Raw genomic sequence first — 26890 nt, 5'->3', positions numbered from 1 at the left:
ATTTATTTGTTGATAGTTTCATTAGTTATTTTAGTATAAAATTCAAAATAAAATAAGTGTTTGAAATGACTATAATTTTTTATGAGGTATCTTTTATATATAGCAAGCTATAATTAGCAATAGCAGAAAGGAAATGAAAAATAAAATATTCAAAAAACATAAAAAATATGCTATTAGTGTTTTAATATTTCCCTTTAGAATTAAGTGAAGTGATTTTCTTAATGAAAGACATGATAGTATGTGGTGGGGATCATACAACTATCATGCAATTATACTAATCAATGTATGATAGTAAATTTCTTAAACTATCCTTATGGTTTAGCTAATTGACTAAGTGTACCTTTAATGTTTGAACATTGACTCACTACCTTTATTGTTTCTGACAATTGACTAATACTTAAAATAAAAATACTATTTTACCCTTTATTCTTCTTTAAATTTTCAAAATAAAACAAAAAAAAGAGAAAAGACACTGATTCATCAAAACCCTAATTTTAATTTAGGGTAAAACTTTGCACTAAAATATGTTTAGATTCCAATCTGACGGAAGAAAGCATTCCCTCTCCACCTTTCAATCAATTATGAAAAAGCAAAATAAAAATAAATTACGGACCCAAATCAGCAGTGACAATAGAGTGCGCAACTGCGATGTACAGCAGTAGCAGCAAACGTGGGACACATGTCGCCAGTGAAGGTGCAGGCCGATGTTGAGCTTTAGGCTTCAGTCCCACTACTACGGTGTCGTCTCAACAATCAGCACAACTAACCTAAGGTGATTGTTTATAGTCTTTTTTCTGGACGCCTTTCTTGGTCGAAAGTCGCCCCAAAGAAGTTCTTTTGCGATTGTTTCCGACGGTTTGATCGCTTAATTGCTAGAATTGTTTGCTGGGTTGCAGGTAATTTTTCTTTCTTGGTTCGTATTTTTGTACTTTATGTGAATCGTCCAATTCTTTTTTTTCTTTCTTTTTGGGTTTTATCCTTTCGTTAATGATTGCCCGCTTCCTATTTTTTCTTTTGTCGATCTTTTTCTGGTTTCTTCATTGCTCGTGCTTCGAATTGGATACTGGGGTTGTCTTTTAGCTGCTGAAACAGCTCTTTCTTTCCATCTCTGTGCTTTTGAGTTTTTAGGAATTGCGAATTAGTAATTTGTATGTAATTGTTAAGTCCTTAAAGCGATGAAAGCAAAGCATCTTGTCGCCTTAAATTGAAGAATGGCTGAAAAATGAAATTCCCTTGCTTCATTTTCTCCAATCTTTGTGGTCCTTAATTGATGAGTTTCTACCTGGCAAGCTCCTATTTTTTACGTTGGTTTCTGGGTTCTAAAATTGGTTCAATGGATGGTGTTATGTACAGAGGTTTTAGATGGTGTTATGGCAGAAATAGCGTCGTTCAATAAAATTGGTTCAATGGATACACCTTTTGAAAACTTCTGAAAATTTACGTTGGTCTCTGTACATCTTTCCCTCTTCCTCACGTTCTCTTCTCTGAAACCCACCGGAACTGAGATCTACACTCTCGTTCTGTTCGCTGGAACTGAGATCGACGCCTCTGTGGAAGTAATTTGGTTGCAGTTGATTTGGTTCTGTTTTCTTCTCTGGAACCCAACGGAATTTGATTTGGTTGCAGCCGAAACCAGAGGGAGTACACATCCCTCTTTCAGCAAAACACCACCGCTTTCTGTGAGGGTAATCCATCTTTAATTTTCTTCTCTATTTTTTGAAATGAAAAAGGGAGAGGGTGTTGCGTGATTCTTGGGTTTTTGCCGGAACTAAGGATGTTGGAACTAAGATCTCAGCCTTAGTGTAGATCTTAGATCCTGCGTTTTCGTCAGAAATGAGAATCTTGAAACTAAGATCTCTTCGCTGGAACTGAGATCGACATCTCTATTGGGTTTTCGTTTGAAATAAATAAAGAAGTAATGAAGAAAAAGGTTGTAAGGGTGGTATTTTAGGAACAAAAGTCAAAGAGTATTTTTAGAAATGAATGTGGAAAGGGTATTTTACGAACTTTTTATAAATATATCACTCACATGATGTCACATGTAACGGAATGTTAGAATTGGTCAATTGTCAAAAACCGTAGAGGTAGTGTTAGTCAATTTTCAAATAGTAAGGGTAGTTTAAGAAATTTACCCTATCATATATATAACATATATTTATATATGACATGAACTAGTTCGGTTCAGGTTAGGGGTGCAAATGGTATATCTTTATATTCATTTTTTAAATATCTTTATATTGCATTTTTGTAATTTTTTATGTTATTTATTTTTTTATAAAAACACGTATATATATGATGAAAATAGTTGAAGAAAATATTTGTATTTTTTTGTTTTTTCTTTGTATAAACTGTTATATATATTTTTTTTATATTTTTAGAAATTAAATTAGATCAAATCATATTCGAATATCCAACATTATTAACAAACTCGAATTCGAATTCGAATCTATGTTTATGAGACTCGATTGGATTGGATCTGTTGTTTATACTAGTGAATTGGATTCTGATATACCATGATTCGAATCAGATCCGATTTGTTTGCATTCCTAGTTTAGGTTGGTTGGGTTGCCCGAGGGGTCAACCCTAACCCTAGGACCAACCCAGCCATACACAACCTAACTTTTTCAGGTTGGGTTGGGGCCATCCTGGCCTAAGTTGTAGCCTTAGATGATTGCTTAGTTGATAGGTTTTTTTGGTTTGTTGTAGTAAAGACTTGGGATAAAATACCATTGCTACTAGGGTTAGGGGGTTATGGGTATGGGGGATGGGATACCCCTTGTTGTATAGCCCCATAAAGCCAAAAAAAATGATTGACTTGTTATCGGACAAATTTTTGAATATATTTCAACCCAAAGCACTTCTTTAGAAAGGAAAGTGATGCAACGTGGAAGCAATGAGAAACCGGGTTGGCTATGCAAGCATCGGGCGATCGCTAGCTTCTAGCGAAGAGCACCGAATTCTCTAGGAGAGGAAAAGGTGGCGAAAATTGGAAGAAGAGAACTTGAAAAAATTCTGAAAATATGAAGTATGAATTGATGAATAATTCTGGAAAATAGCAGTATTTATAATACATTTGGAAATTGTAAAAGAACTAGGAAATAATAACTAGGATAGATCCAAATATCTAATCTGATAGGATCGAATTCTTCTTGGTTTGATCTCCACCGTCCGATCTCCCTAGATGCATGAATCTTGGATTATCTTACTAATCTTGATGCTTCTTGGAGTCTTTCTTGATAATCTTGGAAGAGTCTTGAAAGAGTCTTGCTTTATCTTGCTAATCTTGGAAGAGTCTTGCTAATCTTGGATTATTGGATCCCTTGCTTATCTTGAATTCTTGGATCTTAGTTAAACTTATCCTTATCCTAGGAGTTGCCGCCCCTAGGGGTGAGATGGGCCTTGTGATGGGCCTCCATCATTCTCCCCCACTTGGAGAGAACTCGACCCCGAGTCGTGACTAGGATAGGCGAGTGTTATTTCTGGCAGGTACCGTTGAAGGTCTGCAACGTTGAAGGTCTTGGATATACCCATATGATCTGGTAGGTCCACTACATAGGCATTGTCATTAATCTTCTTCACGATCTTGTATGGACCATACTTCCGAGGCTTCAACTTGTTGTAAGTACCTACGAGAATTCTTTCATTCCTTAAGAAGACCATAACCTCATCACCTACATCAAACACTTGAGGTCGGCGGTGCTTGTCTGCGGCCATCTTGTACTTGGCGTTGGATTGCTCTAGCTTCTGCTTCACGACCTCTTGGACGGACTGGATTTGTTCTGCCATCTGTTCTGCTGAGATACTGGCGCCGGGTACTCTGGGTAGCTTCACTAAATCCAGTGTATGGTTAGGGACCTTCATGTACACGATGGAGAATGGAGATCTGCTTGTAGAACTGTGCACTGCATTGTTATAGGCGAACTCGGCTTGGGCTATGGCAAAGTCCCACTGTTTTGGCCTCCCCCGACATATGCTAAGAATTAAATTCCCTAAGGTCCGGCTTACCACTTCTGTCTGTCCATCTGTCTGCGGATGGGCTGTACTGCTGAAATTAAGTGATGAATCAAACAACCTCCATAGGGTCATCCAAAAGTGACTAAGGAATCGTGTGTCACGATCTGATGTGATGGTCTTGGGTACCCCATGCAAACGGACAATCTCCCTGAAAAACAATTTGGCTGTTGTGGATGCATCTGTTGTTTTCTTGCATGGGAGGAAGTGAGCCATTTTTGAAAATCTATCAACCACCACGAAGACGGAGTCCATGTTTCTCTGAGTCTTTGGCAAGCCTAGCACAAAGTCCATGGACAAGTCTTCCCATATAGCAGTAGGAACGGGTAGGGGCATGTAGAGACCTGTGTTCTGGGTTTGTCCCTTAGTTGTCTGACAAACATAGCACCTGCTTACAATGGTAGACACGTCCCTTCTCAATTTCGGCTAGTAATATCACCCCTTAACTGCTTCTACTATTTTATCCCTTCCCAAGTGTCCTGCTAATGCACTCCCATGCAAATCCCTGATCCTTGCTTATCTTGAATTCTTGGATCTTAGTTAGACTTATCCTTATCCTACGAGCTGCCACCCCTAGGGGTGAGATGGGCCTTGTGATGGGCCTCCATCAGAAAGAAAAAACAGAAAAAGAAAAATGCATTGACCAAGTAAACAACCAAATGATGTTGACTAGTTGTTAACCAGCCGTTAAGTGACATTTGGAAAAGACATAAATACCCTTCAACTGCTATTTAATTTTCTTTATCAACCATCAAAACTTTGACAAAAAATTAGCAGTCCCAAATCTTTGCCTTTTCTATTCAAGAAAGTTGGGGTCATGTTTGATTGGGCATTCTGGTGACCCCAACTTTCATGATTAGAAGAGGCAAGGACTTGAGATTGTTAATTTTTTGTCAATGTTTGGATGGTTGATAAAGAACATTAGGTGACACTCAAAGGACATTTGTGTGTGTGAGTGTATGCGTTTTCTTTTTTTTTTTTTTTCAAATGCCACTTAACGGCTGGTTAACAGCAAGTATTGGATTGTCATGTTTTGAAAGTTTTGGTATTGAATTGTCGCATTTTAAAGTTCGGTGACCAAAGTGGCACTTGGCCCAAAGTACATGGTTCTAATCGGGAGTTTTCCCTTAACAATATGATTACCTATCTAATTGAACCATTTGACATGGTTGTTGGGCTCCCTATTAGACATTTATTTATTTTTTTTTATTTTTAATTCTATTTTCATCTTTAAGAAAAGTAGTTCTTTTTTTATTACACTTGTTTTTTAATATGATGAATATATGATATTAGAGTTGTGCCAAAATTGTATCTATAAATTTCTATATTTTCTAAAACCATGTATTTTTATTATTTAATTACCACATCATGGGTTGGCCCATTCGACTTAGAAGATTGGACCATTGACTCATCACATAAATACAAAAGTGATTTCATTTTCAGAGTAGTTTTAAATTTTGTATTATACTTACGTCAACAATAAGAATAATAACTATTTATCACACATATTTCTATTTAATATGATTAATATATAATATAAGAGATGTGCCCAAAAAGGCCAATTGTTATATAATTTTTTATATTTTTATATTTTTAAAATAGTTTTTTATTTATAACATCATGGGTTGATCAATTTGACCTAAATGTTTGAACCATTGATTGCCACATAGATAGAAAAATATTTTTGTTTTCATTGATTTTATATTTTATATTCCATTTCCATAATTATAAAACACTTCTTATTTGTCATACTTAATTTTGTTTGATATGATGAATATACAATATTAGTCATATGCCTAAAATTTTCTACAAATTTTCTTTAGTTTTTGTATCTTTTTGTATTTTATCTTCTTTTTAAATTTTATTATTTAATCATGGTGCCATTTTGGTTGGTCAATTTGACCCAAATGATTGAACTACATAGATGAGAAAATCAAATTCATTTCTAAGGCAAATTTAAAAAATTTGGACTTTTATACTATTAAAATTATTCTGTATAGATTTAATTAGTTAAAGTTAATGATGAGAAAAATACCTTGAAATGTGAGTTAATACCTTAAATATACGACTTAATGAGAGGGGATTGAATGGATTGAATATTAGTATTCAAATTAGGTTCCCTACCCTCACAATAGAGAGGAACTAGATGCAGGAAGAGAGGCCATACAAAGACATATAGGAGTACAACCTAGCCTACTTAGCCCTTGTTTGGGAGTGCTAATTGGATGAATAAGTGCTTATCCTCAGAAGTGCTTATGTGTGGTGAAAAGTGCTTCTTTCAAATGGAAGTAGTATAGGTATTTCAAAATTACATGATGGGCCAAGACAGACTAGATTGAAAAAAAAAAAACCAAAAATTTAAGCTTATTCAAATGGGCTTATTTCCTGAAGAAGTGCTTGAAATGGGCTGTTGACACAAATTTCGCGTATAAATCAAAATACAAGAAAAATGAAGACAATTTCAAATAAATTGATTTTTCGTATATTTTAAATAATCGGGATACAAACTCTTTGTATTTAAAACACTTACAAAAGAGATAAAACCTCTGATTCTCTCGATAGTGCTTCTTGTAACTTGAAAATTTGGATTTGAGTTGAAGCCGAGAGTCAGATGACATGCTCTCGTACTTCAAAAAGTGACGGAGATTGCTTTCTTCAATTGGGCTTTGGAAGCTTGATCAAGAGAAGGATTTTACAAGAATTTAAGAGTGTTGTTGCTTTGCTCTCAAGAAAATGGTGTATGCTTCATTTTTCCGAAGAGCTTTCTAACTTCACTTAGGCTTGTTTGGTTTGAAGGAAAAAGTAGAAAAATGAAGGGAAAGGTTAGAAAACCTTTACAAAACTTGTATAGATTTCCCTACCTTTTCCTTCAAACCAAATATAGCCTTAGAGTTTTATAATTGAATAATCCTGGCTTTTTTTTCTCAGTTTTGTTTATTTATCTTGTTCTTTGCAGCACAAAGAGAGATAAGAGCTCTGCCTTTTTGTTTGTTTTTTTATTAATCTTGTCTTTTTTTTTTCAATCTCTCTTCGGATTTATGTTTGGTATTACCATACTTCTTTTATATTTTAGGGATTTTAGACCGGATTGTCGGCGCCAAACATTGAACATTGAATTCTGGTTGCCGGAGACAGGTTAGTTGCAGCATGCCATATATTTGTTCGAATTTTCAGAAATTTCAATAATATTGAGATTTTCAGTATAATTGAATTCCAATTTTGATCCATATGCAGTCCTATTTTCAGTTGTCCATCTGTTGTTTTCTTCTAAAACCCTATCGTTACATCCAATTTTATTTAGCGATGCAAGTTGGATTGCTCCGGTGGAAATGGAAGAATTTCAACTACATCGGGCACGGATTTGGGCTCAAGCCCATTTAAAATTTCAGAAAGCCCGGTTTGGTTAAATGATGAGTTGCATCCATTTTTGATTCAGAAGTCTTGGGCTCATCCGTCACCAATTTTTAGAAATCCAGTGAGTATCCCGGTTTCGTTAAATGTGTTTGCCGGTACCGGTTATCTAAATGAGCAACCTTAGGCTATGTTTGGTTGAAGGAAAAGGTAGGGAAAAGAAGGGAAAGGTCGAGAAACCTATACAAAGTTTGTAAAGGTTTCCTTACTTTTCCCTTCCTTTCCCTACTTTTTCCTTCAAACCAAACGCAACATTATTAGCTTGCATGCTTTGGCCATATGGGAATTGATTGCTGGGACTGGAACTTGCCCGAAGTTATGGACTGTGGAGGAAGGAACATGGGGAAGTGTTTGGGCTCCCACGACTGACGACTGCTGTTTCGTGCAAGATCTGTGAGTTGTTTACATCCCTAACCAAAATATTGACTGTTGAGCAAAGCAGAGCAAAGTGTTGGTTTTCTGGATTTTGAGAGGGGAAAGTTGGTTAATGGGATTTTGGTTCCCATTTATATATTCTTTTTCAGATTTATGTGGTGTCTATTGAAATTTTATTTTCCCTTGGTTATCCATCTTTAATAATGGCTTTTTATAAACAAAACAGTCATTGTCTTATTTACCTAAGAAATAAAACAATATGGGTAAATTCACTTATCTGCGTAATTGCATTTACCCAAGTAAGTAAGGTCCTGTTTGGCATCAAATTTAGGGAATTTTATTTTTAGAATCTGATGATGTACGATTTGATGCTCCTTGCTGGAGGATAGCTCGGATGCTGAGCTGGTGAGGTCGCTTGGTTGAGTTGCAAGAATGAAGTGATCAGAGTGTTTGGATTGCTTTACCCGGGGTGGACATTCCGATGCTTAAGTTAGCGATGAGTGTATTGAGAGTTAGAAAGCAAGAGAGCTAGAGAATTGTGAGAGCTAAATTGCATACTTCCCAAAGTTGGAAGTGAGACCTTTATATAGGCATTATTTGGCGTGAACTCAATGCACCACATCCGAGATCTCTGGGAAGACATGGTTGACCGGTCCAAAGTCCTTAGAGGTAGTTTCGCATATAGACTAGGATTTTGTGCCTTCCTCTGGAACATTCGGTATGGGAGCTGATTTCTGGAGGACCAAGGAATGATGGGATGCTTGTGGAGAAAGTTGGCGAGTACGTCTCATAGGTTGCTACTTGGACTTCAGTCAAGTCAGCAAGTCCTTGAGGAGGTTGCTCCTCACGCCGAGGCCCCTTGGCCCGGTACCGATGAGAAAACATAGGTCGGCAAGTCCTCGAGGTCCCTTGGACTAGTAATGACGAGGTATCATAGGTCGGCCCTGGACGAGGTGCTGCTAGCCACCCTGCCGAGGTGTCTGAGCTGTGTGTGAGGTGTCCTAGACTAATTCCAGGGTGCGTCTCCTTGACTTGGCAAGATGCGTGACTATCCGCATGGTGCTGAGGTGTCAAGCAGCGAAGATGGATGCCACGTATCGCTTGGTCAAAGGAGGTCCAAATCACCCCTCATCAGAATCCTTTTGGAAAAAAATGAATTATGAGAATTTTCATCGAGAGAATCGCCAAATGTATTTGATATAGTCATCTGATTCATGTTTCTCAGAAACATGAAACACGTTTCATAACAAATAATTTATTGGAATCAATTCTCTAGATGACTGATACACAAAACCATATCCTAAATTTAGCAATTTGGTATCAAGACTAACTCGAATTGTCCCATGAGAACTTGATGTCCCTGAAACATTGGGCGCAACTACACATCTACACCTTCATAGAACAATAGATCTCTCGTGTGATCTTCATTGACCCCAACTCCCCCTTCCTGTTTAAAGACTATCAAACAAAGAAGATGAACTTAATTCTGTCAAAAAAAAAAAAAAAGGCAACAACACCCAAAGTACAACTGAATACAACACTTTATTATTTATGAGTTGTAATTCTTTAGTATATGTAGACTCGTTTCAAATCAATTCTTTATGTAAATTTAGATCAGGGCACAAATGAATACAAAACTTAATTCTACCATTTATAATCTGTTTTTGATCCAACAGATTTGTAAACGGATTTAGATATGCCACAAAACAAGACCAGATTGATGTTACAGTCTCTAATCCAAACCAGAATCTGAGATTTTATTTGTATTAATAGTTATGCATTCCATTAGAATTTGTGTTTTGAGCTCTCTTTTCATTGTAAAATTATTTTTCTAATATATGAATTTCATTATAATATTATAATTGATAATTTGTCAACTATAAACAGTCTTCATATCAATAGTTCATCAATGGTTTTTACCTTAGGTGGCCTTGAGAAACGATAGCCATGATGGTTCACGGAATTAGGGAAAAAAAGAAAACCTAGGAACTGAACCTGCATCAAGAAATTAGAAGCAAGGGAGAAAATCCTCTTTCAAATTTTCCATTTGCATTTGATGAAAGAGTGACATAGCTCCATTTTCCAATTTTCACATAGCCTCCTATCATCGTATTCCATGCTCTAAGATCCTTTACCGCGGCATCTCATCAAGGAAGTAGCTTTAAAACAGAGTGACGGAAGATCAAAAACATATCCATTAATACAATGACAACGGTACAATAGATTGAACAAGATCACATAAATACAAAGAAAAACAACAAAGTAGACAGCACTATGACAAAATAAGAAAAATAAATAAAATAAAATAATTTAATCTACCATTATAACATATCCAAAAAGGGAAAAAAAGGAAAGAGAGAGTTTCGACTTGGTTCTAGTTGCATAAGGTGAGCTACTGTGAAAAGTAAAACCTATCAAAGGTTTTAAAAACCTATCAATACATTATTAATAAGAGGAAATTTGCAAAATGTACTCCAAGACATGTGCTTATGAATCAAAATCTGTCTCAGTTTCATTAGTTGAACAAACACTTTGATAAGAGAGAATTCTTTTCTCTTTTATATACTTTTTTTTGTTTGGGTTTTTTTTTTTTGGCATCTGTCAACAAATTTCTTGCTTCTATCGATACAGAACAAGTTGTCATAGTTTATATATAGATTATAACTTCATAAAAGCCTCTTATGACGAGGAACTAAGGTATCTTCAAAGAGTTTATAAATTGACTGAAAAATATAACTGTGTCAAAAGTTAAGAGGAGAACCTAAGAGGACAAGAAAATATCAATAGATTATTCAATTAAATAGACTATTCATTTAATAAACCAATCAAATCCATTAGGTGAACCGTGAACGAATGAAGAAGAGAATGAAATAGTTATATTACATCTTTCTTGCTCTTCTTTCTCTTTGATTTCTTTGCTTGATATATATGAATATATTTATAATCGTGTGCTTACTGCTCGCCTTTCAAAACGGAAATTCAGTCAATCAGGGATGGTCTGCAGTTATGTAAGGATTTTCATTTATGTAATGTTGTTGTTGAGAGTGATAAACTGATAATAGATTGACGGTGGATATCTTGAATGGGAGTGCAGTATTCCTTGGAGTCCATCAACAATTTAAATGCACTTATTGTTTAAGCTTACAGAGAAACTAACAAACCAGCAGATGTTCTTGCTAATGTTAGCATTAAAGTGGTAGATTGATTCACATAAGAGAGATTGCTTAAGTAAATATTTAAGTCAGAAATCTCATTCTTGATGAGAGAGTGGGTGGCCGATTGATTCTATTCCAGTTCCTAGATTTAGATTTGCTTAATCAGTTCTGTGTCGTGGCTTAGGGAGTTTTGGGGGTTTGCTGAGAGTGGAAGGGTGAGAGCCTTGTATTGGGTTTGTCCTCCTCTGTATCTGTATTAGGTTCTTTATTATTTGACAATGGTTAATAAAATTCTAAGGTGGCCGTCTCTTTACTTACAGTAAGTTTTGGGGTTAAAAAAATTGTAAACTACTTCAATTACAGATTTTATTGCATTACATACAACTAATTTTACCAGTATAACTAAGGAAAGCATAATTGAGATTTGATCCTGCAATCCCCAGGATCCAAATCATATATATATATATATATATATATATATATATATATATTTTACGTTAAGCCAATCCTGCTCATTTATTTATTTATATACTTTTAAGCTCTAAATCAAAAGAATCTGCTCTCAATAACTAAACATAATTCAAAATGTTTTGGATTGATTTGGCGGTTCAATTAGAAATGTCATAAGGCTCTTTCTATTTCAATTTTACATGACAAACCCATAGCCCATATCATACCGGTTAATTTTGGATTGGGGGTTGGGAATCCTCCAAACCCCAAACCTCTGTAGTCTGTATTATTATTTGCAGGACAGAGACCCAAGTCTAAACTCTGCTGCTTAGCAAGACATTACTAACACAACCTTCCAACATAATCTATAGACATACATTTTAAACATACTAGTAAGTGTGCACGTGCTTTGCACATGATAATTCTAAATGATGATAACGATATTAATAATGTATCTAGAAATTTCTATAAATATGTATTTTATTTTTTGTTTTTATATGCTTTTTGTTTTTTATTATTAATCAAATGCATATTTTAAAATACAAATCTGATTACATAAACATTTCTTCTAAATATGTGATAATTGGATCTAGTTGTGAAGTTTCAAGTATCATTGACAGATTTACCTACTTGGTTAGATTCTTTCTTTTTATAATATTTTAATTTTTTTTTTGTCTTTTTTTCTGTTCATTTATCAAAAAACGTAAGATTTAAATAGAGAGAATTAAATGAGGTGAAAAAGTTCCACAATCTTATTTATATTTTTAATAGTAGTGTAAATATAGAATTATAAATGTGCTTAGTTTTTCTACATTTTTTTATATTTCTGTGTAAAAATAATTTCGATATGTCACACTTATTTTTTGTTTAATATGATAATTAATTAATATTATACATGTGCCTAAATATTTTTTTTGCAACATTTATGTATTTTTTTATTTTTGTATTTTTATATTTTGATGGTACGCAATCTAGTTGCTCCTAGCTGGATGGAAGCTTGGACATCGGTTGCTTAGCTGGCCAGTTGAACTACAAGACAAAAAGGATTAAAGAACTTGGGGTGGCTAACCCAACATGGTCACTCTGATGCTTAAGTTAGTAGCTGGTTGTGCATAAGTTGAAAGCTTGAGAGTATAAGAGCTAGTAAGCAGTAAATCGCGCGTACCTTGTACTATTGGGTAGATGCCCTTATATAGGTGATCTATCGTGGGTCTCATGAAACACGTCCAAGATCTCTGGTCCACGCTGTTAGGAGTCTATTCTACCCTGAGAAATGGATATTGTGCTAGTCGATAAGTCTTATTGAGTCTGCCCAATCCAGGTGGGATAAGGATAAGACCTAAAGACGTGTAGCGTGATCCCGTGAAGCTTGGAGACAGCTAGTCAGCTTCTAGATGTTGACTATGTATCACCTCGGTAGTTCAAGGCACCACAAACGGCTCAGACCTTTGTCCTGACCGAGGTGACCAAGGTACCCGAGGTGAACTGTCCTACTAAGGTGGCAGGAAGTGTTAAGTCGATGTCCAGTCATCAAGTTGCATCCACGTGTCCACTGTTTACTAGGTTGGGCCAAATCACTCCTCATCAATTGCCCTCCACTCCCCGTGCTAGGGACCCTAGCACAATGCGAGGAGTTCATGATGAGGTTAGGTGGGTTTGGCCTAGTTTTCTTTCGGGTTAAGGTCCAATCCAGTGGTCAAATCGCAATGACCCGCCCAACTTGATCATGGGACCAGATCGCGTATCGGGGACACGCGGATGTCACGCTAATTACAAACTCCATGAATGAAGTGACCATTAGGCTGAGCGAGTACAACATCCAGTTCAAGCCACACCCAACCATTAAAGCTCAAGTCCTGACAGATTTCATTGCCGAATGCACGTTTAGCATGTCGGGCCCTGAAGTGGTTGAGCCAACTGACACGTCGGAGGTGTCAACCAGCGTGGTGCCAATTCCAGTCGGGGAAAGCTCGACCTGGAACGAGGAGTCCTAGATCCTCTAAGTCGACAGTTCGTCAACTCATCGAGGAAGAGGAGCTGGACTCATACTGTACGGGCCGAGCGAAGTGAAGCTGGAGTATGCTCTCTGGTTTGGATTTGAAGCATCAAATAATGAAGAGGAGTATGGGGCATTGATAACCGAGCTGACACTAGCAAAGGAGGTTGGTGCAGAAAACGCCGGTGATAATGGCATGTAAACAATAATGAAAAGTTGTGTGGAACAGACTCCTAACAGCATGAGCCGGAGATCTCGGAAGTGTTTCATGAGACCCATGACAGATCACCTATATAAGGGCGTCTACCCCAGTGGTACAAGGTACGCACAATTTACTGCTTACTAGCTCCTATACTCTCAAGCTTTTAGCTTGCACACAACCAACTACGAACTTAAGCATCGGAGCGACCATGCCGGGTTAGCCATCCCAGGTTCTCTGATCCTTCTTGCCTTGCAATTCAACTGGCCAGCTAAGCAACCGACGTCTAAGCTGCCATCCAACTAGGAGCAACTAGATCACGTGCCATCATATTTAATTAATTTTTATTATTTATTTATGACATTAAATGTTAATACATTTGACCCAAAAGTTGAACTATCGATCTTTTCCAAATAGTAAAATAATTTCATTTTTGGTTAGTTTTAAAGTATGTATTTTGTTTTCATTATCAATAAAAATAATTCTTTTTATTACACTTATTTTTTAATTTGATTAATAAAAGTATCTTAAATGTGGCTATTTTTTTGTATTTTTGTAATTTTCTATATTTATTTCTATTTAAAAAATTTTATTACCTAACTATGACTTCATAGGTTTATCAATTTGATTCAAATAATTGAATTGCTTAGCCATCATTTGGATAAAGAATGTTTTTGTTTTATAGCCAGTTTTAAATATATGGATTTATATTGTTAAAAATATTGATATAGATTTAACTAATACCATTTATTGGTGAAAAATAACTTAAATGTAAGATTTTAATAAGAGAAAATGGGAGTTAATACCTTTAAATATAAGGCTTAATGAAAGGTTATTAAATAAGGTGGAAAGTAATAATTGAAGTTGCATTTTCAACCCTTACAATTAGAGATGTAATAAATAGACAAATATGGGTATTTTAGTGGCCATCAAAAGTTGACATTAAAGATGTAATAAAATGACTTTCATATCCTTTATCAAATAAAGAAATAGAAGATAATTTTAGTCTAAAAAATGTTTTACACTACATTCACACTTTTATATATAATATAGGTTTTGCCATTATATATTCTCATAAATTATGTTGGAAGGCTAGGAGATTCAGACTGAGAAACACCCAACCATGGTCCATGATATAGACAGTTGGGAGGAGGGAGGGAGGGTTTGTCTTCTCTCTCTTCATTGCTCTTGCTCTTGGTCCCTTTTCATCTGAGATAGGATTAGCAGAGAATGTGATGGTTGTTTTATTGGCTCTGCCTGTGGAACAACCATTTGGCATTTATGGGTGGCGTAGGGTTCCACAGCCTTCAATGTTGCTGTTGTGATTTTTCTATCCCCTCTACCTCTAATCAATAAATCACACTTAGATCCCTTCTGTTTGACTTCATTTTCATCAATCATCAGCACCTCTCAACCAAGGCGAAGGTTCTTTTTCACTCTTCTATACTTTCCCATTCAGAGTCCATCCGACGATTTCTACTAACAAAGGCAGAACTCAGAAAGCTTTGAATTCCATATGCTTAAACAACAAAGTCCATAATGAGAGGAATAAAGGAATTCATACAGAGAGGAGCTAGTGCTAGACGAATTCACATCTCCGCCCCACAGCAAATTCCTGCCGTATGTTGGGAATATCTCCTGATGATGACATAATCAAAACTGATATTATCATTGAGAGGTGTTCTTAATATATGGCAGAAATGTGCTGTGGGGCGGCTCCTTGTGGGGCAGAAATGTGATCTCGTGCTAAACTGAGAGTGCCCAGCTTTCTTCCAGACTGACATGCGAATTCGAGTCTGATAGTGGTAGCACACTGGTTAGGTCCGTATCCACTATCAGTCCACTCTAAAAGATGTCTATAAAAATGGTAAGCCCATCTTAGATTACCTGTTCTCTCAAATTTTATATGCAGGCCCATTCAAATCCAAACGTTGAGCCCTTTATGTAAGGTCCACCTTTTTTTTCTTTTTTCTTTTAGAGATCAGGCCTTCAACTTTTTTAATTAAGAAAAATATTTGTAAGATTTATATACCATGTATAAAATATATATTAATCATGGAAGAGAATACCCCTCTTGGTTGGCCATGTTCTCAACCAAGGGGCCACATCACCCTTATAACCTACGGGAGCGGATTAGCTGGAGATAAAAATATATACACCCGGTTGAATTATCTATCACAGTTGAACATGCCAGTATTCAGTATAATTGGGTCCCAGATGGGGTCCACAGTGAGTGCTGGCATGTTCAACTGTGATAGATAGTTCATCCGGGTAAAGGTGTCAATGGACCAGTTTTGGATTGGATCCTGTCCAATTCAAAATCAATTTGGACAGATTTGATGGACCAACAAAACATATTGGATTAGACCAATCCGGTCCAGAATATTTACTAGATTGGATTGGACCTGATCCGTTCGTAATAAATTTATATTGGATTGGGTTGGATTAAGCTAATATCTGGTCTATTGATATAAGATAAGAATATAGGTATCAATGAACCGGGTTTGGGTTGAAACCAATCTAAATCAAAATGAATTTGAACAGATTGGATGGTCAATACATTAAATTGGACCCATCTGAATTGGTCCAAAATATTCATTAGATTGGATTGGACCTGGTCCATTTATAATGAATTCACATTGGACTGGATCGAATTGGACCAAATCCAATCCAATTGACACCCCTACAGCTGGGTGTATGATTTTGTCTCCAGCTCATCTGGACTGATAACCTACAAGATCTATTAGAGCTGCCAATGGGTTAGAATGGAACTGAACCGAACCAGTTGTGGAAGTAGTGGTTCTCATTTGTGTCCTGATTCCAATAGTATCCTGTAGTTATGTTTAGGGAAAATTCCCGATTAGTACCCTGTACTTTGGGCCTAGTGCCACTTTAGTGCCCAAACTTTAAAATGCGACAATTCAGTACCCAAACTTTCAAAACGTGACAACCTAGTACCTACTGTTAACTAGCTGTTAATCAGCCATTAAGTGACATTTGAAAAAGACACAAATGCCCTTCAAGTGTTATTTAATTTTCTTTATCAACCATCTAACATTGACAAAAAATTAATAGTCCCAAATTCTTGTCTTTTCCATTCAAGAACGTTGGAGTCACTGGCATTCTGGTGACCCCAACTTTCTGGAATAGAAGAGACAAGGATTTGGGGCTGTTAATTTTTTGTCAATGTTCGGATGGTTGACAAAGAAAATTAGATAACACTCGAAGGTCACTTGTGGCTTATCAAATGTCACTTAACAGCTGGTTAATAGCTAATTAGCAACAGGTACTAGATTGTCACATTTTAAAAATTTGCATATTGAATTGTTGCATTTTAATGTTTAGGAACCAAAATAGCACTAGGCCCAAAGTACATGGTACTAATCGGGAATTTTCCCTTATGTCTATAACTTCTTATGGTACTTTTGTAATTTTTTGTATCTTTATATTTACTGGTAAATATTTCAAATGACAACAGATCAAGATTTCAACAAATGCTCTCCAAGTAATGTACCAAATCAACAAAAAATCCAGCTCATCAAATAGTCTGTTGGAGTACTGGACTAATATCACCCATCCAAGTGATGTACTAATGTTTAATCAAAAAAATAATCTAACGTAGGGCTGCAAGTCGAGCCAGGTTAGGTTGGGTTGAGGCCAACCCTAGCCCAACCCTAAGTTTTAAACCCCAACCCTAACCCTAATCCTAACTAAATTCCTTCAACCCTAACCCAACCCAACCCAACCTTATTCCCATCCCTTAAAACCTCATATAATTTCTCAATTTTAGATCTTAGCTCAACTCTCACTACATATATTAGTCCTATGTTTCATTGATATTTGTTTGTTGACATTTTTTTTTGTTCTTTTCGTACAAAATTCAGAAAAACAAGTGGCAGAAATGATTATAGTTTATTATGAATTATGACTTATGATAGATCTTTCTTAGGCGACAAACAACATAGAGGAGATGAAGAATAAAATTTTCAAGAAACATAAAATAATGTTATTAAGGTTTTAGTCTTTCTTATTAGAATTAAGTGAAGTGATTATCTTAAAAAAATACATGATACTATATTGTGGGGGCTATACAAATATCATGCATCTAAACAAATCAATGTATGTTATATATTACATATAACATATATTTATATATGACATGTACTATAGAGTCAGATTCGGGTTGGGTTGGGTTGGCTAAAGGGTCAACCCTAATCCAACCTGAAGTAAAGTCGGACTAATGAATTTCAACCCTAACCCTAACCCAAACATCAACCCGACCTAACCCAACCCAACTTTTTCGGATTGGATTTGGGCCAACCCGGCCCAAGTTGCAGCCTTAATCTAACGTATTTCAAAATCATTTAGATGCATTTTTCTTGTACCAATAATTTTTTAATCAAAATCAATCTAACGTATTCCAAAAATAAATTGATATCGTTTTGATGCCTTTTTGTAATTCATTTTATGCTTTTTTCTTTTTAAGAAAATTTCATGCATTATGTCATTAACTGAATGACTGAGATTAGTTGAGATAATCGATGGTGATTATTAGTTCATCACTTTTAAGAGACTACTTTGATATTATAAATTCTTGGGTTTATTTGTTTGGATGACCCATTCACTGATCTTATGAGATGACTTTAATGGTCTACATCTTTTGGTCGATTGATTTGGTACAACAATCACGGCTTGAATTTGGTTATAGCAATTAGAAGGACAATAATCAGTTGATTGATTTTGGGCACCACATCAATGGCCCATACATCTATCATTTTTCAGGCTTCATGTTAGTAGTTTGGGTCTTTGCTTAGAATGTTATCATTGGAGTTTCTTTTTTTTTTTTGGTTAAATTAATAATGACAAGGAATAACTCATCCTGCAATTGCAATTCATGAAAAAGGCAATACTTTTTTGTGATGATGGAAAATAGGCATTCTAAGATTAAAATATATAACAATGGAAGTATTCCATTGATTTTTTTACCGGTTTCTATCAGAGAGTGGTTAGTGTTTTCTCAAAAAAAAAAAAAAAAGTTAGGGTGCGTTTGGTTTGCAGATAAGATCAGAATTGGAATCAGAATCGGAATCCACAGGAGTCGGGATCGAAATCATTATTCCTGGCATCTGTTTGGTTCAGCCAGGAATCTGCTGTTTGGTTCAACTAGAAGCTGAAATTGGAATCAACTAAAGTTTCCAATTCTGTCTCTGTTAAAAGAATCTGAAAACATCCACTAATTATATATTTTCAATATATACACACAATGGCAACCTGCATGTGCATATATGGAGAAAATATGAAATAAAGAAAGGAAAAATACATAAACAAACAAAAATCACAAAAAATAACATTCTCCATAAAGAATGAAAAGAAAAATACATCTTCTTCTGGGATATGAGTTGAAGTTCACAAATACATTTCTTCTATCTGGAGAAGCAATATACCAAAAGAATAATGTGAGTGGAAAAATGTGTTAGCTTGGATTAGCATTCGGTATCCACTCCACCCCTTTGTGCAAGTCTGAGAAAAACCACTTTGTGCAAGAAAATGCTGGAGGTCGGTTCGTATCCACTCCACCCCTCCTGAGATCCGGATAACCAGGATCAACATTCGATAATGATCCTAGAGGGAGATAAAAACATCTTTAACATTTCATACAACAAAGCTTTTTACTTCTTTATTTGTGATAAAATGAACTTTTAGTCAATTTCATATTTCCATAAGAAATTGATATAGTCTTATCTGGAAAACAAAAAATGAGACTCACCAACGTGTACAACAGAACTCGAATTTGAACTTCTTGTAAACTTGTTTCCAGCACTGTCTGTGCAGAAATCTTTATCCATTACCACTATCACTCGTCCATAACTGGATGATAACCCCACAAGAAGAGAATATTTAGGTAAGGCTGAACAATCCTCAGTGTGGATGGTACAACTTGCCTAGCACCAAAAACAAGCAACTGTATATAAAGAGGAGGGAGCTCACAATGCCAAGTACCCACAAAAAAAAGTGAAGTAACAATCCTTATTATGGGATCCTGTATTGCCAAACAAAAAAATAAAAAAACTTGTTATGGAGAGCTCATAATGCAGTTTTTGCAGATGGCCTAGCTATTGAATGGGATCAAGAAATTCTACAAGGCATGAAGATTCAAACTAGGTGGATCTTCACTCTAGTGAACTGAATTTGGCCTTTTGATTGCAGGTAGTGTGGCCAAATAAAGCTTTTGTATAGTGGCAACTCTTTGCCCAAGTAGTTTTTAGCAAATTTGCATGTTTGTACATCCTCTTGAATAGACATCTTTTTGCCATTTCCCTCAATAAAAATTATAAGGAAAAAAGAAATTGCTATAAAAACAACGTTTAGAAAAATATATGGGGTCAGCTACAGGTATCTTCCTTCACCTCCATTCTGTTTAGAAAAATTTACTGGATCAGATGCTCGAACCAGAAAACTTCACAAGGTCCTAGTTCCCAGTTTGGAACAGTTTTCATGGTCATTATTGTTAAACCGAATCCTTAACCCAGAAAATCAAGAACTGGACAGCTTTCCTGTTAGATCTCTGTTCCAGTAATTGGAATATGATACAAACCCACTATCCAAAATGTTTACCTGCCATTATAATTCCTTTTTACCAAAACCTGATTTGCCCAACTTTGTTGGACAAGGGATGAACCAATAGGCAGCAAGTAAATCAAGTTGTTCAATCTGGAAGAGGCATAGGTCTTTGAAGCCTCCCTTGGTCAATTGACTACCACACTGAAATCCCCTTCAGTCACCAACCCACTTAACCGGTACCGAAGGATAGCCTAAATCCTCCAAACTAAGGACATGACCTTAGCTATACCAAATCTCCACAAAATGGGGCCAGAATGATAGAGATACAAAAATATTGCTCCAGTCTTCAGCCTTGGATCTGAGAGAATACTAGACCTTTGACTCGGGAACCAGACCCCTGACTGTTTCATTGTCTAGTTCAGTTTTAAAAACCTTGATTCTAAGAGAATGCTAGACCTTTGTAAATGGCAATGGAACAAACACCACCTAAATGCATTCCAATCTTCAGCCTAAATATCTCTCTCTCAAGTCTCAAAGGAGCCTATGATTATTTACCGAAAAAAATGGGGGCCCGTAATTGAATCAAAATCCATAAAAAAAGGAAGAAAATTTGCATTCAAATTCTCTCATTCCCTAACTTGATAACCTGGTATCCTTGTGTTCACACAAGTCACGACTATGACCAACCATTTTCTAATGTATCATCTCTATGAAATGGGTTGATTGAGGTTTTGTGCACTTAATTAATTTCAATAAAAAGCAATAACTTAATTTAGATGACAGTACATAGTACAAACACTATTATGGTTAGATCTGTCAACGGTTGAATCAAAAAAGGGTAGATGAGTTATTTAGTAGAAGTCAAGAAGGAAATTCATTTCTAGGCTTTTTTATGCTTTTGGTATTCCCATCCAGAAATGAAAGCATTCTGTTTTTCTGCTCTATTTATTGCTGTTATTAATATTGATTGCTGTTTTTTAATTTTAATTGATAGATGGTAGAACCCTAGAATTCAAATCATATTTATCTGTTCTGCCGGTGGGTTGTTGAACAGCTTTCAATGCTCATAGCTCACTCTCCTTCCTCAAGCCAAGACCATCACAAACTTTAACTATCACAGAGTTGAAAAACTCTGCTCACAACTATCACATATCGATTTAATCAAATCAACAAATTAATCAATAAATTATCAATTATGAGCTATACTTACCGATTGTCTAGATTGACTGGTGTGAAAAACTAGTTAATGGTAGCAGTGAAGAAGTAGATCGGTCCAAATAAAGTAGGAGCAGATCTGTTATTTCAATCGGGGTCTGAGGGGGTTTTTTCATCATTTTTCTTTTTATTGTTTATCCAGCTGGAATGGGAATCCGATTCCTGGAAGGTGAGTCGGAAATGGCCATTTTCTCAAATGGGGGATTGCCATTCTATTTGAAATGGGAACCGAATTCTGATTCTATCCAACCAAATATCTGGAATCGGAATGGATCATTCCGGACCTCTATTCCTGCGAATCAAACAGACCCTTAGAGAATCATACGATGGGGCCCAATCAACCTATAGGGGTTGGGTTGTAAAGTTTATTTTTTTTTCTTGAAGATTTTGTTGTTCAGTCCATCTCAAAAATCTGATGTTAGATTGATGTCAAATTCATGGCCAAAATGCCGTTTATAGAAAGGAGCTGTAATTTCAGATTCCCGAGGTAGACGACAGTCTACTTATCCCCTTTTTTTTTCTTTATTTCCTTATCTAGCTAGGCAGATGGAGAATTGAATGGGCTTGCAGGCTTGAAATTTGGACCGGCGAGACTGATTTTACAGGGGTGGTAGATCTTCGATTGTCTAATATTCCAATACACGAGACATGTAACTGTGGCCCGATATGAGTGTCTAAAGAGGTCTCAGATTGATCAGTTTCAATAAATAATTGGAATATTCGTACAGGAAAAAAGAAACAGTTCATGATGGAGTTAGCTTTGCACCATAAAAAATGGTAAATTTTTCGAAAGTTGAACCTGATGATTACTTATTCTTTTCTTTTTCTTATTTCTTTTTGAAGTCTATACACAACTAATCATTACTTCTGGCACCACCATGTTAGTTAGTGCAGAAATAAGATGAAATATATCTAGCATTTTTCTTTTCTCCAAGGGTTTGGGAAAAAAACTCAAAATTCACTTCTCAGTAACTCGCTATCGCTATATAATGGTAACACAACAAGGCTTGTTAGCTTGGCAAGCCAACTCGACAATTTGCACTTTAAAGCATGGTTTTTAAAATTGGACCGGACTAGAAAATCGAGAATCAGTCACTTGACTTGTTCTGTTTTATCTTAAAATAGTTTTTTGGTAAAAAATTGTTGATTTGGTCAATGAATTATTATTAATCCGAGCAGTTAGATTGATGAATTGGACAATGATTTTATAATTTTTTTTTATTTTTTTTGTCAGAACAAGTCATTCATTTGGATCGGATGGTCAGACCATTCAACCTAGGAACCAGACCCAAAACAATTCCCTGTCCAATCTGATTTTAAAAGTCCTTTAAAGCTGGCCTTATGTAGAGATCCTAGGCTGTTCCTTGGTAGGAATTCGAATAGTTTGGATGTGGCAGCATTGAATATATTCACAAATGAAAATGCAGTGTCTATATGTTGCTAATTAAGGCTGAGCTTGGAAAGAGTACCACATATGTACAGTGCAAAACCTGTATTTTGTATAATTTTGTATGTATTTACACTGTATATATTTGTTCTTGTACTCTTCATTCCAAACTGAGCCTAAGATGTATTTTGGTGTTCGACCATTGTAGTTGTTTCATTCTCATTTATATATATATATATATCAATATATATACATATTTATAATATATATTATACATTATATATTTTTATAATATATATTATAAAAATAAAAAAAATTGATCAATTGGTTAACCAATTGCTTTCAGTTCAATTTTGGTTTAGGGTTTTCCAAAACCAACGGTATCGGTTCAGTTTGGAAAATAGGCCCATGGTTTGATTAACTGAATTATGAGCACCCTTATATTTTGCATTCAGGAAATATAGGATTAGTAGGTATGTGTAGTGCTGCTTGACAATCATAATGAAGTTTCATAGGCAATGGAACCTTGAAAATTTGAAATTGAGATCATGAAGAATACGTTGGACCATAGAAATTTGATAGTAGCAAAAGCCGATGCATGATATTTTACTTTGGTTGAAGACCTGGAAACAATATTTTGTTTCTTAGTCTTCTACAGGAGAAGGGAAGAGCCAAGAATGGTAATGTAACTGTTGTGAGTCGGCCAGTAAAGGAGTAGCTTGATTAGTTTAAGTCATAGAAGACTTGAGATACCATAGGCAAAGAATCACTAGAAGATGATAGGAAAACAACCTAATGGTTCATTTGGTTATCGAGAAAGGATGGGATGGGATGGGATGAGAGAATGTGATGAGAAGGGAAACTTTTTTTATCTCAATCAAGCCACCTGTGTTTGGTTACTGAGACTAGCTATCCTGCCAAATCTATTTCCCAATGTTTGATTGCTAAGAAAATTTCATAAGACTATTGGAGCCATCCCAGTTTGACAAATCCATGCATTCTCAAGTGATGATGATGATCCTTTGAATTTCAAAGGGTCATCATCAACTGGAAAATTTACATACAAAAAATACAACTTGAAAATATAACAAAAAATATAACCTAACTGCTACTGCTATTGCTAAATCACCTAAATATTCCACTGGTGTGGAATGAGATGACCTAAAAATATAACAGAAAATATAACCCACCAAAAATTGTAAAAAAAAAAACAAGCATAATACAGAGATCTTTATTGCTATGCATCATCATTTGTAACAAAGTATTCAATACCCAAATCAACATATACTATTCCATTACAAAAAATGAAAACCCCTTGCGTGGGTTGACTGGGATGTAGTACCTAAGCTTGAAAACCCCTTTTGTTAGTTGCCTGAGATGACTTGAAACACAACAAAAAATGAAAACAAAAAGAAATACAGATATGAGACTGAGTATTCTTGAGATAGTAAAATGCTAGAAGCCTAGAACTCAAAAAAACACAACAAATCTATAACAGACCTAAAACAAATCTACAAAACAAGAAATCAAGCATAGACAAATGTATTTCAGACCAGCACCATTAGATCTAACAGCAAGTCTGAAAAAAAATATATAACACAAAACAAATGTAGAAAAAACACTAGATCTAGAAAAAGGCAGATACCCGAAGCTATATCTATAGCTTCGGCATTAAAATAAACACCTTCAATGGTAGATCAAATTTTTTGGATCTGGATGACCACAGATGGCTCTAGGCGTTGGGAAAATTTCATGGGGAGATCATTCAATGAAAACAGGTAAAAATGGTACAGAAACGAATGAAAATCATGAGAGGAACCCAAATATGAGCTTACCTTCGAGAAAGGTCGCTGAAGATGGCGCCAGTGAATATATGGTTGGACGACAACTGAGAAGAAGACGATGCTCAACTTGCCTCCTTCAGTAAAAGTTTCTTAGTTGTTTCCTTTCTCAGTGGGGTTGCACCTATTCGGTAAGACCTGCATTCCAAAAATTGAGAACTAAAGTTCTCATCGCATCTCATCATTTCGTCAAAAACAAACGTGGGAAAGTAGGAATTTTTGAAGAATATTCATATTTTCCCATCCAAGTCGCACAAACCAAATAGAGTGTAATGTGAAGAGGAGTAGAGATACTGGAAACCCATAAGGCACCATTATAAGTAATAACGTTCCCATTTCAAGGCTTGCATAAACTAGCTCAGAGTGTGTACAAAATGGTTAATATCTTGGTGATAGTAAAAAGTACACAAGATGCTAGCTTCTGCATTGAGATGACTCCAATTAATGAAGGACCAGTAGAATTGTTAAATTGGATTTGCAATCAAGCATTTCAATTCAAGTATCCAATAGATATTTGTAATTGCCAATCGAGGGATGGCTCATTGGTGTGTTAGCTGGGTTGTCCCAGCATTAATGCAAAATCAAATCCCGCAACCAGCACTTTGGAAAAAAAAGGGGATAAAGGGGAAAGGGGAAAGTTATTGTTGATTAACAAAAAAAAAATAGATATTTGTAATTAATGCTATCGATTATTAATGTAGTAGGGGTGATTTGGGAACCTCTGAGGTGATTGGGCCGAAGGCCCCACTTGTCAACATGAAAGTACATTTGAGGCCCCGAGGTGTAGTTCCAAGTGCGATCAACGTTAAAGGTTTTGCAATGTGGCCGAGTGTTACTCCAATATTTAGAGATGCAAATTTCACGGGTATTTTCGAGTATCCGACCCATCTGACCCTAATAGTACCCATTTATCAAAACCCTATAGGGTTTGGGTTTTGACTTTAGGGTATCCGATACCCTATACCTGGGATGCATAAATATGAACCTATTATATTATATATCATATACAAATTTATAAATTTTAAGTACTAAGATAATTATTCTATTATTAATATTTTATTTGTATAAATGTTTTGGGATTAAAATCATCACTTGATGTAAATTTGGATTTGATAGATTGTTTATTTCATTTAGTTATAAAATGCTAATTTTAAGTATTATTTCTTTTAATTTTTAGTTGGAATTGTTAATCATATACATGTACTAATTGTTTTGATGAATACAAAAGTTAATTAAATCTATTTTATTTCATTAAATAACACAAAAGGTGAGATCACTAAGATGGTTTAGTGGCTAAAGGAGTGTTAAGAGATTTGGTTTTATTATTAATTGATTTGGGTTCAAGTCACACTATAAGCATTAAGAATTGTTTTTTAGTAGAAAATGTTTGGTCAAGGGGCGGGTCGGGACGAGTTTAACGGGTTTGGGAAATTGAGAGGAAAATTTAGACGGGTTTGAAATCAGGGATACATAAGCGGGTTTGGGAATGGATAGGACAATTTGCACGAATACCTTACCCATACTATGGTTGAGGTCATAATGTTCCGAGAGTAACCCCGCTATTAAGGCCTAATATGAAATACCAAGGATGTCTTGTGAGGCTTGTGAAATGACGAGGTTGTCCCCTAAAAGTGCCACGTGTCCATCAGTGATTTGAGGGATAATTGCTTTGTTATTAGTGATGATAAAGGAATATGCCATTAGGAAACTTTTCAACCTCAATGCTTAGAAAAATACTTCAGGTTGCCTAGATTTTTAATTTAAAAGCATCTTGAGAGAGGAAATTTGATCAAGGTGAAAGAAAGTAATCAAAGACAGATCGGATAAAACCCCAATCCTTGAGGGTTTGGGTAAACTTTTCAAACCATTGCCTCAAAGCTTGACACAAATCATATAAGGAGTTTTTTTTTTTTTTTTGCAATTTACAAAACTCTTTTGTTAGGAGTAAAAAAACTTTGAGGAATATCAATTTAGACCTTTCTATGCAAATCATCATACAATAATGCATTATTTATGTCAAGTTGATGGAGTTTGAATCCTCAAATTGTTGTGACAACTAGAAGGCAACAAATGGTTGCACGTTACAACCCACGATAGCACGATCAGCCCAAAATTTGATTTTGTAAACCCAATGAGATTTGATGGTATGCATGCTTGGGAGAAGTTCAACTAACAAGGTGTTATTCTACTTGAGGGCCACTACTTCATCGACCTTCGCCACATACCAGTTGGGGTCAAAAGGAAATAGAAGGTAACTAACTAGAAAATATGGTCTCTGTTGGAAAATGG

The 26890-nt window shown here is 35.6% G+C and overlaps 1 long non-coding RNA gene across 1 annotated transcript; it reads left to right on the top strand.

Moving 5' to 3' along the window:
- The first annotated feature begins 524 nt into the window (after positions 1 to 524).
- Positions 525 to 11247, top strand: LOC148804270 (uncharacterized). Its single transcript, XR_016080807.1, has 3 exons — positions 525 to 896; positions 7085 to 7146; positions 7313 to 11247. It is a non-coding gene; the product is annotated as an uncharacterized LOC148804270 (long non-coding RNA).
- Positions 11248 to 26890: the final 15643 nt, after the last annotated feature.

This window comes from Nelumbo nucifera, chromosome 1 (assembly GCF_055504915.1).
Source record: "Nelumbo nucifera cultivar China Antique chromosome 1, China Antique-T2T, whole genome shotgun sequence".
In the NCBI taxonomy this organism is placed as follows: domain Eukaryota; kingdom Viridiplantae; phylum Streptophyta; class Magnoliopsida; order Proteales; family Nelumbonaceae; genus Nelumbo; species Nelumbo nucifera.
Note: the sequence above shows the minus strand (reverse complement) of the source record. Positions and strands in the feature narration are given on the sequence as shown.